The sequence below is a fragment of the Muntiacus reevesi genome, chromosome 2, assembly GCF_963930625.1.
Source record: "Muntiacus reevesi chromosome 2, mMunRee1.1, whole genome shotgun sequence".
Classification (NCBI taxonomy): Eukaryota; Metazoa; Chordata; class Mammalia; order Artiodactyla; family Cervidae; genus Muntiacus; species Muntiacus reevesi.
The window spans coordinates 214,866,706-214,879,807 of record NC_089250.1 but is presented as its reverse complement, the minus strand read 5'-3'; positions in this window follow the sequence as shown (position 1 = coordinate 214,879,807).

Here is a 13,102-nt window from a genome sequence, read left to right as displayed (position 1 = left end):
GCACATGCTCAGAGCCTTGTTGTAGAAAAATTGCCTCAGTGTCTCCACCTGGAACTGCCTGGCTGGCCCCATTCATGCCTCTTCAGCAGAGGGCAGCGGGATTGAACTGGAGGCAAGGACAGCAGCCAGGAAGCTGTTACAACAGTCCTGGGCAGAGGTGAGAAACGGCGACTCGGAGCTGAGCCCAGCCTCCGCCTTCCTCCCCCATCCCCTAGGTCCATATCCAATGTCTCCTGCATACTAACCTTCAATTTGTGAAATTTCAAAGGTGTGAACATGCGTTTGCATGCCCAGTCATGTGCTAGTTCACGTGGCCATTGTGTGTTGTCGCGTGTGTGCATCCTCTACACGCAGAGCTTTTGTGTACGTTACTGTGCAGTACTGCGTAGAGTACAGTGCTACAGCGTCTTTATTTCAAGCCCAGGATGTCCAGAAGCAAGCTTAAAAGCAGCGGTGCTGTAGCGGGCACTGCTAAAAAGTACCAAGCAATAATGATAGAAACTAAAGTGAAAACAATTGAGAGAGTGGAGCGAGACGAAAAGATTGCAGACGTCGTCGTTGTAAGAACAGCACTGAGCTCCTTGCTGGGCAACACGAGGAGCTGACTAATGAAGAGCTGATGGGATTGGAAGCCCAGAGAAAGGATGAAGAGAGACATGAGGAAGGGGAAGAAGTAACTACAGAACCCAAGAGATTCACAGCTCAGGGAACGGCAAGGGGATTTTCTTTATTTGGGGAGGTGCAGGCCCTGAATGGTACATGAAGGTTGCAGCAGCTGTTCGGAAGGCGGTTCAGTGCTACTGTGTCATCCATGACGAGAAAAAAAGAGCTCCTACCCAGACATCACTGGATCACTTTTTTCAAGAGGGTAGATAAAATTGAATCCATCAAGGAGCCAGAACCTGTGCCATTGGCGTCAGACGTGAGTGAAATTTCAGCTTGCCCTCCATCTGTTGGTGATGATCCTTCAGCTCTGCTCTCTCCAGCCCCTCTGCCTCCTCTGGGTAGCGTGACTCTTCTAGTCTGTTCACTGGCCGCCAGCCTCTGTACGCCAGCTGTTGTACTGTACCACTGTACTTTTCAAGGTCCTGCACTTTAAGCTTAAAAGTGCTTATTATTTGTTTGTTTTTATGTATTGTGTGAAAAGTATTATAATCCTATTATGCTACAATACTATATAATCTATTTTGTTAGTTGGCTACCTAGGCTAACTTTGTTGGACTTACGAACAAATTGGACTTAAGAATGTAAGCTCGGAACAGAACTTGTTAGTATGTTGGGGACTTACTATTTTTATTCAGTATCTAATTAGTGTTCATTATGTGCCAAGCACTGTGAAAGCTGCTAGGGAAATAATAGTGAACAAAATAGGTAAAATCTCTACTTTTGTCAGACAAAGTCTAGAGGGGGAAACCGTAGGAAATAAGATAAATAAGCACAATATTTATATGTCAGATGAGGATGAGACTTTTTATTATATTTTTGAGAGACAATTCACATACCATAAAACTTACCATTTAAAAATGTTCCACTCGTTGTTTTTCAGCTTTACTGAGATTAATTGACAGAATTGCATAGTATATACATTATATATATATATATATTTTACAATTTTGTCAAATATATATGGTATACAATTCAATATTGTGCAAGAATACTGGAGTGGATTGCCATTTCCTACTCCAGGGGATCTTTCCAATCCAGGGATCAAAACTGCTTCCCCTACATCTCCTGCATTGGCAGGTGGTTCTTTACCTCTGCGCCACCTGGGAAGCCCATACGATGTGATGGTTTCATATAAATACACGTTGTGAAATGATCACCACAGTCAAGCTAATTAGTGTGCATTACCTTGTACGGTATGGTAGCTACCTTTTGCCCTCTTTTCACCTCCTCACACCCTCCCCTGGCAACTACCAGTTTCGTCTCTGCACTTCTGTCGTTGTTCTTGTTGTTCAGTTGCTCAGTCGTCTCTGACTCCTTGTGACCCCACGGACTGCAGCACACCAGGCTTTCCTGTCCTTCACCATCTCCTGGAGCTTGCTCAAACTCTTGTCCACTGAGTCAGTGAGACCATCCAGCCCTCTTGTCCTCTGTCATCCCCTTCTCCTGCCTTCAGTCTTTTTTCAGCATCAGGGCCTTTTCTAATGAGTTGGCTTTTTGCATCATGTGGCCAAAGTATTCAACCTTCAATTTTAGCATAAATTCTTCCAATGAATATTCTAGACTGATTTCCTTTAGGATTGACTGGTTTGATCTCATAGCCCAAGGGACTCTCAAGAGTCTTCTCCAGCACCACAGTTCAAAAGCATCAATTTTCAGTGCTCAGCCTTCTTTATGATCCAACTCTCACATCCATACATGACTACTGGATAGACCATAGCTTTGACTATATGGATCTTTGTGGGCAAAGTAATGTCTCTGCTTTTTAATACGCTGTCTAGGTTTCTCATAGCTTTTCTTCCAAGGAGCAAGAGTCTTTTAATTTTATGGTTACAGTCACCATTTGCAGTGATTTTGAAGCCCAAGAAAATAGTCTCTTACTGTTTCCGTTGTTTCCCCAACTATTGACCATGAAGTGATGGCACCAGATGCCATAATTTTCATGTTTTGGATGTTGAGTTTTAAGTCAGCTTTTTCACTCTTCTCTGTCACCTTCATCAAGAGGCTCTTCAGTTCCTCTTCACTTTCTGCCATAAGGGTGGTGTCATCTTCATATCTGAGGTTATTGATATTTCTCCCAGCAGTCTTGATTCCAGCTTGTGCTTCATCCAGCCCAGCGTTTCTCATGATGTACTCTGCATGGAAGTTAAGTAAGCAGGGTTACAGTATACAGCCTTGACGTACTCCTTTCTCAATTTTGAACCAGTCTGTTGTTCCATGTCCAGTTCTAACTGTTGCTTCTTGACCTGCATACAGGTTTCTCAGGAGGCAGGTAAGGTGGTCTGGTATTCCCATTTCTTTAAGAATTTTCCACATTTTGTTGTGATCCACACAGTCAAAGGCTTTAGTGCAGTCAATGAAGCAGAAGTAGATGTTTTTCTGGAATTCTCTTTCTATTTCTATGATCCAATTGATCTCTGGTTCCTCTGCCTTTTCTAAATCCAGTTTGAACATCTGTGAGTTCTCAGTTCACATACTGTTGAAGCCTTGCTTGGAGAATTTTGAGCATTATTTTACTAGCATGTGAAATGAGTGCAATTATGTGGTAGTTTGAACATTCTTTGGCATTACCTTTCTTTGGGATTGGAATGAAAACTGACCTTTTCCAGTCCCGTGGCCACTGCTGAGTTTTCCAAATTTGCTGACATATTGAGTGCAGCACTTTTAACAGCATCATCTTTTAAGATTTGAAAAAGTTCAGCTGGAATTTCATCACCTCTATTAGCTTTGTTCATAGTGGTGCTTCCTAGGCTCACTTGACTTTGCTTTCCAGGATGTCTGGTTCTAGCTGAGTGATCATACTATTGTGGTTATCTGGGTGTGGTTAAGATCTTTTTTGTATAGTTCTGTGTATTCTTACCACCTTTTCTTAATATCTTCTGCTTCTGTTAGGTCCATACTATTTCTGTCCTTTATTGTGAGTATTTTTGCATAAAATGTTCCCTTGATATTTCTCATTTTCTTGAAGTTAAATCTACCTTTTTTTGGGTTATTAATCCTGCAGATATGTCTATTCTTAGATAGCTGCAATTACCAATTTGCTACTTATCATAACAGTTATTAGGAGCAGAAAATATTATCGAATGACTTACAGAGAAAATATTCTGAGAATTTAAGCTTTTCTCCATGGTGTTAGGATCCAGTGTTAGCAGAGTCCAAGTGCCAGATGGGACCTAGGGCTGATCAGGGGTCTGCTTGTGGGGTACAGTCACATGATTGGCAATAAATGCTTAGAAGAATTGATAGTTTAAAATTTTATTTATTTTTTTAAATACACAGCTTCATCAAGAGTAGAATAAAAAGATCAGATAAGATTAGTGGTTTCCAAATATTAACCCATGGCCTGGTTCCTTGACTGTTGCAAAGTGAGAAAAACAAAGACAGGGAGTACTTGTGTATATAAGCTAAATTTATTTGCTATGAAGGACTTTCCTATGTTCAAAGATTATATTTTGATGGTGAGTGATAATAGATGGCAATGTAAGAAAATGCGTTTGATCAGCAAAATAGAAGAAGTGAGCCACTAGCCCCTAGACTACTCCAGTCCTCTCTCCTGACCCTTGTCTCCAGTGTGGCTCCCAGGCCTTAGAGCTACTTTCCCAAGCTTGTGCAGGGGGCTTGTATTCATGCTTCGGGACTCAAAGTGAGACTTCCTTGAAGAATCCTTCCCCAGTAGATTTCACCCACACTAGTCCTGACAAAGGGGCTTGTCTTACGTTATCATAACTCTGAGTACATATTTCTATTGTGGCACATGGAAGCTTGTAGTTTTCTGTGGCATTCCTACTTCCCTTGTGAGACAGGGCAGCTTTGAAGGGGATGAAGTGGCAATCTGTTTCCTTCCTACTTTTGTAGCCTGAATTCCCATGACTGGGATTGAGACAGAAAAGTTCCATCAATCCAAGCTCAGTGGAGCCCAGATGGAAAACTCAAAGCAGGGCTACCAGGAGATGTTAGGACAGAACCATTCACAAAGGTAGAGTCATAGTCTAGAGAAGCCACAAGAAATAGTGCAGGAGACACCATCTGGAGGAGCATGGCTCCATGGTGTCCACACCTGGAGCTGGGACAGGGAGAAGGGCATGGAGAAGACATCTGGAACGAGCTGAGAGTTAAACAGGGGCACAGCCAGCTATGGTGATGAGCAGTGAGAGAGCCAAAGACTAATGCTTGGCTTTCCTCCTTTCAGTTTCCTGAAGGGACGGTCCACTGGCTAGAACAGGTTGGCCTCGCTAGGCACAGAGGAAGACGGAAAGCGTGCACAGTGAGTTTGAAGGGCTAACAGAAGCCTTCCAGCACAGCAGTGCTCAGCAAACATGTTTGGAATAAATGACTGTTTCTGGGCAGGTCATTGGATCATTCGAGTCTTTATGCTTAGAGGTGACAGTGTTGAAGATGATGACAGTGGCAACAATGATGGCGGTGGTGATGATGATGAGAGTGGTGTTACTGACGCTGCTGCTGCAGCTGGTGGTGATGATGCTAACAAATAGCTAACATACACTGAACACTTAGCATATGCCAGAGGCTGAGCTAGACACTATTTATTTACTTATTTTTGGCTGCGGAATCTTGGTTGCTGCGTGCAGACTTTCTTCAGTTGCAGAGAGCAGGGGCTACCCTCTAGTTCTTGGTGCGGGCTTACTGGGGTGGCTTCTCTTATTGCAGAGCGTGGGCTCTAGAGCGCAAGCTCAGTAGTTGTGGCACATGGGCTTTATTGCCCCACGGCATGTGGAATCTTCCCAGACCAGGGATTGAACCCGTGTCCCCTGCATTGGCAGGTGGATTCTTAACCACTGGACCACCAGGGAAATCCCTGAGCTAACCGCTTTATATATGTCATATTAATTAATCCCCATGATGCTATGAGACAGCAATTATCATTATTATTTCTTCCATGTTAGAGATAGGGAGATGGAGGCTCAGAAAGACCAAAGGACTTGCTAATGGTCACACATCTTGAATGGGGAGGTCCTGGTGTTCCAGCCCAAGTATCTGATTCCAGAACCCAAGCGTTCACCACTGCACCATACTGCCTCACTTTCAAATGTATATGTACACCAGATTGATTATCTCCTCTGAAATACTCAGTAAATTCTCATTAACCAAGGTCTCAAATCCTGAGTCTCAGTTTCCAGGCCCCGCATTATTTGGCCCCTTTCCAGTCTTACCTACTAATATTTTTCAATGCATTCTTCACCTCAGAAAGTCTAGAGTGAAGGTGAAAGTGTTATTCACTCAGTCATGTCAGACTCTTTGGGACCCCATGGACTGTAGCCTGCCAGGCTCCGTCGTCCATGGGATTTTCTAGGCAACAATATTGGAGTGGGTTATAAATCTATTCCAAATATTCCTATCTGCATGTGTTTGTTCATGCTGTTCTCTCTGTGTGGGATTCTCACCCCTTCCTAGAATCCTGTGACCTTCTCCTAGATAAAAATCCTACCTACACTTTAACATTCAAATCAAAGTTTCTGCCTCCTTCCAGGACCTTCCTGGACCCTCTCCTCTGTACCCCCCTCCCTTCCTTCTCTGCCACAAAGTGGAAGGTCTAGTTTATCTGAGCCTATATATGGAAGAGTTTGGAAATTGTTTCATCTTAGATTATGATTACTCCAATTCTTGCTCTTCCCACCTGCTAAACCAGACTCTCTGAGACCGATTACACTTTGTTCATCTCTCTACTCCCTGCTTATGGGCCAGTGCTCAGTAGATAGTTTATGTTTTCCTCTGACAAAGAATGTAACATGAAATTTTCTTTCTCAAATCACAATGAAAGCCAAGTCAATTCATCTGCTCATGAATCTGTCCATCCATCCATCCAACTCGTCATTCAGCCACATCTTTATCTCCCCATTCATCCGTCAAACGTGATAAGATAAAAGTTGGATAGATCAACAAGAAAGAAGTGAGCCCCATTCTGTGTTGGTTGGCTGTGAGGGTTGGCTGAGGGATTTCACCTAGAGACTGAGACGTGTAGGAAGTAGAAGTGTATGTGCTTGGCATCGGATAAAGCTGAGATACAGTCATATTTCTTTTACAAAGAAGCTTGGGACCTTGAGCAAGTTTCTTAACCACTTATTTCTCTAATTCCTCATCTGTAAAAAGAACTCAAAATTCTGGTGTAATGTAAGAACCCACATTCCCCAGAACCAAAGAAAGGTTCATTTTGAAGAATCACAGTTCAAACAGAAACTGAAATTTTTTCTCCTGTCTTTCCAAAAGGTTTCAAGGGCTCCAATTACATTTCCACTCAGCTCTTAATCAAAGTTCCCTCTCCTCCTTTCCCCTGGGACTATGGGTACGCTCACCCCTTCCAACACTAAGAGCCCTGCCCCTCCTCTCTCGTGGTCCTTCCTGCTCGCTTCACCACCATCCTGTCTGGTCTTGTGAACGAGTCCTTGATGTGCCTGACATGCTCAGGTCCTTTGTGCAGGCATTACTCTCCCTGGGGAGTGAAGGCTTTTCCCTCTGACCCGTTTCCTCTCAACAGTCCACCAGCTGTTCATTGCTTTCTCTGCTGAAGTACTCTTTGCAACAGCTCACCACCCTGATGGACTAAGTATGAGGATTAGAGGTTATATGAGAAGAGCACGCAGCACAGGGCCCAGAACCCAGAAGGCCTTGCACACTGAATCCCGTGAAAGTGAACATCACTCAGTCGTGTCTTTGCGATCCCACGGACTACACAGTCCATGGGATTCTCCAGGCCAGAATACTGGAGTGGGTAGCTGTTCCCTTCTCCAGGGGTTCTGCCCAACCCAGGGATCAAACCCAGGTCTCCTGCACTGCAGGCGGATTCCTTACCACCTGAGCTATCAGGGAAGCTCATAATGATTTGGATAAAATGAGACAGGCTTCATGAAAGAGGCATAGCTTGAAACTGTCTAGCAGATGGGAAGATGTTTCAGGAAATTTCCTGAATAGCTGCCTGCTGCCCCTGTGAGCAGCCCTTGGCCCTCAAAGTTTTCTACAAGAGTGGATTTCTTAAAAAAACTTTTTAGTTGAAAAAAATTAAAGAAATACTATATTCTTATGGTTCAAAAATGAACACTCTGTGAAAGGTAAACATGAAGAGGTTTTGATTCTATTCCTATCTCTAGCCACCCCCTCTAAAGCCTCTGCCCCTGCTTTATGCATTTCTTGGAAATGTGCCCAGTGTCCTATATATTTAAAGAAGACATAATACCTATGTGTAGCAAAAGTTTCAGGCACAAGAGAATGGTGTGCTCTGGGCAGAAGTTTCCTCTCCTCTCCGTGGCTTCACTGCCATTTGCTAGAGGGACCCCCATTCCCTGACCCTTTCTCCTGTGTCTGTGTCCAGAGATTATTCTATGTGCAAAAAGCACAAAGATACAGATATCTTTATGAACACATTTGCATTTTCTTTACACAATTTGTAGCATACTACACACACTGTTCCACGTTTTGCTCTTTTTTTTTGCTTCACTATTGTGGGAAGTGTTTCCCATCAGTTTATAAAAGTCTGACATTCATCTTTTGGGCTGTATACTCTTCCTCAATCTGTATTTCCATGATTTATTAAACATTCCATAAAGCATTGTAATAATAAACATATTCTTAGGTTGTTTCCAATATTTGCTATATAAACATTACAGCTACGAACATCCTTGCACATTTATCACTTTATATATGTGTGAAGTTATATGAAAAATAATAGAAGTTATTAAACTGAAATTGAAAAGTCAAAGGCATTAATATTTTAAATTCTGATAGATATTGCCAAATAGGTCTTCTTATCACTCAGGACAAGCTAGATCATGCTGTGGTAATAAACAACCTCATGTCTTCCCTGTTTGAAATATCAGAAGTTCATTCCTTGTTAATGCTTCATGTCCATCACAGATTCTGAGGACTCTGTTCTGTATTACTCTCTTGCTGAGACCCAGGTTGACAGCACAGTCACAGCTGAACAATTGTGGTCTTCACAGCAGAGGGATCAGTGAAGGGAGAATGCTGAATCACACACTAGCCTTAAAGTTTCTGTTCAGAAGTGACTCCTTCATATTTTATTAGTCAAAACATGGGGCAGATCAGTGCAATCTCACCAGCTGCCTGGAGGAAGAGTGAGCAGCCCCAGAGATGCCTATCCCCTTCAGGGTGTGTGTGTGTGCATGTGTGTGCACACACGTGCATGCACGCTCAGTTGTGGCCGACTCTTTGCTAACCCACTGACCTGCCATGCTCCTCTGTCTACAGGGTTTCGCAGGCAAGAATACTAGAGTAGGTTGCCAGTTCCTCCTCCAGGGGAACTTCCTGACCCAGGAATTGAACCCATGTCTCCTGCCTCTATCTCCTGCATTGGCAGGCAAATTCTGTGATCACTTGAGCCACCTGGGAAGCTCTACCCTCTTCAGAGACCACCTGAAGTTACTCAGTCCTGACAGTGAGTGCAGACACACCCTCAGCAACCCAGTGTCTCAGCAAAATGTCCTAGTTTTGTCCTGTCTGACAGGTGGAAAATCTTATCTTGTGAAATTTAATTTCATAGAAGTTATTTAATATATTCTTTTGTTCAAACACAACCATGAAATCATTAATCTCTGAAAAGGTAGATAAGCTGGACTTGGTGCTCTCAGAAATCCTATTATTCCATGAGTCAGTCATTTCTCCAATGTTGGTTGAATCCTTGCCATGAGAGAATCTGGACTCTGCTGGGTACCAAGGAATGGGCAGTGTAGATGCTGCCAACCACTGCCACCTACTGTGCCCAGAGCCATCAGCTTCATCAGCTCTGCACCTAGGGCTCTGTATTTCTGTGAAGGTCTATTTCCTCTTTTCCTCAAGATGATTTTTGTTCTTGCTGACACTTAGAGAAGGAGCAAAACTCCAGAAGTCTAACATATAATCCTCCTATTACCACCTGGCAGGAGAACAGACTCCTGAATGTTAAGGCAGGCACATTATAAGTGGCGTTCCTCCTGTCCAGAGATGCTGAAGTAGCAGTGCTTGTGGACACAGGTCAATCATGGGTCCTGGAAAATGAGGGAAAAGACCAACACCTTTGAAACTAAAGAAGTTCATCCACATGAAGAAATATTTTTAAAAAAATCACTTTGAGGTAGGATCAACATACAAAAAACTGCATATTTAATACATACAACTTGATGGCTTTGAGCTCCACCAATCTTAAAAAGCCTTCCCCCCAAGAGTCACCAGAAAGGAACAGACCTACCAGTACCTTGGATCTAGTCCAGGGAAATGCCCAAGCTACAGAAAGAAATTCTTCTAAGTTTGTCCAATGGGGAACAGCAGATGGCTGTAGGCGAGAATGCAATGCCATGCTATGTAGGGCCACCCAAGATGGACGGGTCATGGTGGAGAGTTTGGACAAAATGTGGTCCACTGGAGAAGGGAATGGCAAACCACTTCAGTATTCTTGCCTTGAAAACTCCACAAACTCTATGAAAAGGCAAAAAGACATGACACTGAAAGATGAACTCTCAGGTCAGTAGGTACCCAATATGCTACTGGAGAAGAGTGGAGGAATAACTCCAGAAAGAATGAAGGGGTGGAGCCAAAGTGAAAACAACACCCAGTTGTGGATGTGACTGGTGATAGAAGCAAGGTCTGATGCTGTAAAGAGCAATATCGCATAGGAACCTGGAATGTTAGGTCCATGAATCAAGGTAAATTGGAAGCGGTCAAACAGGAGATGGCAAGAGTGAACATCGACATTTGAGGAATCAGTGAACTAAAATGGACAGGAATGGGTGTACTTAATTCAGATCACCATTATATCTACTACTGTGGGCAAGAATCCTTTAAAAGAAATGGAGTAGCCCTTATAGTCAACAAAAGAGTCTGAAATGCAGTTCTTGGGTGCAGTCTCAAAAATGACAGAATGATCTTGGTTCATTTCCAAGGCAATCCACTGGGTATCACAGTAATCCAAGTCTGTGCCCCAACCACTAATGCTGAAGAAGCTGAAGTTGAATGGTTCTATGAAAATCTACAAGACCTTCTAGAACTAACACCAAAAAAAGATGTCTTTTTCATCATAGGGGACTGGAATGCAAAAGTAGGAAGTCAAGAGATACCTAGAGGAACAGGCAAATTTGACCTTGGAGTACAAAATGAAGCAGGGCAAAGGCTAACAGAGTTTTGCCAAGAGAACGCACTGGTCATAGCAAACACCCTCTTCCAATAATACAAGAGAAGACTCTACACATGGACATCACCAGATGATCAACACTGAAATCAGATTGACTATATTCTTTGCAACCAAAGAGGGAGAATCTCTATACAGTTAGCAAAAACAAGACTAGGAGCTGACTGTAGTTCAGATTATGAATTGCTTATTGCCAAATTCAAACTTAAATTGAAGAAAGTAGGGAAAACCACTAGCCCATCCAGGCATGACCTAAGTCAAATCCCTTTCAATTATACAGTGGGAGAGACAAATAGATTCAAGGGATTAGATCTGATAGACAGAGTGCCTGAAGAACTATGGATGGAGGTTTGTGACATTGTACAGGAGGCAGTGATCAAGACCATCCCCAAGAAAAATAAATGCAAAAAGGCAAAACGGTTCTCTGAGGAGGCCTTACAAATATCTGAGAAAAAAAGAGAAGTGAAAGGCAAAGGAGAAAAGAAAAGATATACCCATTTGAATGCAGAGTTCCAAAGAATAGCAAGGAGAGATAAGAAAGCCTTAATCAGCGATCAATGCAAAAAAATAGAGGAAAACAATAGAATGGGGAAGACTAGAGATCTCTTCAAGAAAATTAGAGATACCAAGGGAACATTTCATGCAAAAATGGGCACAATAAAGGACAGAAATGGTATGAACCTAACAGAAGCAGAAATATTAAGAAGAGATGGAAAGAATACACAGAAGAACTGTACAAAAAAGATCTTAATGACCCAGATAATCATAAAGGTGTGATCACTCACCTAGAGCCAAACAACCTGGAGTGTGAAGTCAAGAGGGCCTTAGGAAGCATCACTACGAACAAAACTAGTGGAGTTGATGGAATCCAGTTGAGCTATTTCAAATCCTAAAAGATGATGCTATTAAAGTGCTCCATTTAATATGCCAGCAAATTTGGGAAACTCAGCAGGGGACACAGGACTGGAAAAGGTCAATTTTCAGCCCAATCCCAAAGAGAGGCAATGCCAAAGAATGCTTGAACTACTGCACAACTGCACTCATCTCACACACTAGCAAAGTAATGCTCAAAATGCTCCAAGCCAGGCTTCAACAGTATGTGAACTGTGAACTTCCAGATGTTCAAGCTGGTTTTAGAAAAGGCAGAGGAACCAGAGATCAAATTGCCAACATCTGTTGGATCATCAAAGAAGCAAGAGAGTTTCAGAAAAACATCTATTTCTGCTTTATTGACTATGCTGAAGCCTTTGACTGTGTGGATCACAATAACTTGTGGAAAATTCTTAAAGAAATGGGAATTGTTGATGGACAGGGAAGCCTGGTATGCTGCAGTCCATGGGGTTTCAGAGTTGGACATGACTGAGTGACTGAACTGAACGGATACATCTGTGAAACAGTTACCGTAACCTATGATATAAGCATACCTATCACCTCTAAAAGTTTCCTCTCATTTTCTTATTTATTATTATTTTGTGATAAGATCTATCCTCTCAGCAAAGTTTTAAGTATACAATGCATACATGAAGGGAGTTTTTGATGATGCTAATACAAGTGATGGCAGGAGGCTTTGGTTATGTGTGTGGAGTGGGGGCTTGGAGATGAGTAATGCACGTGACCTCAGTGAGTATTTTTTTCCTAGTGGCATACTGAGTGCATCAGTTCTGGCTTCCTTGTACAGAACAAGGCAGGAGACAATGGCTCAAGCATTTAATTTGCGGAGCTTGTAAGACTGAGGAAACAAGAATTGACAGAAATGTCCAATTTTACCTCAGGACAACATGTATATTATATTCCAGTGTTCCTCTTCATCTCCGAAGACCTTTGCTGAGAGGGGTGATTGAGCTGCAGCTGAGGATGAAGAGGCGATGGGGCCTCCCCGCCAGCCGTGGTTACTGGGCTTACTGGGTTACGGGGTTACTGGGTGGTTACTGGGTTACTGGGTGGTTACTGGTCTGGGAATCAGTGAACTGCTGCCTTTCCATGGCAGTCCGTGGCACTGCACATACAGGGTGACTGAAGAAGCATCCTGTCCTGTTCAAATTAGGGGCACTTGTTGGGTTATTTGTTTTTATTTGTGGCTTAAAATTAGTATGACCTATAAACAGTAAAAAATAAAAATGCATACGTGTAACTCTATGTCTGATTCGTGTCAATGTATGACAAAACCCACTGAAATGTTGTGAAGTAATTGGCCTCCAACTAATAAAATAAAATTAAAAAAAAACAAAACACAACATTGTAAAAAAATAAATAAATAAAATAAAAAAAATAAAAATAAAAATACGGAGAATTAAATATTACTTGACA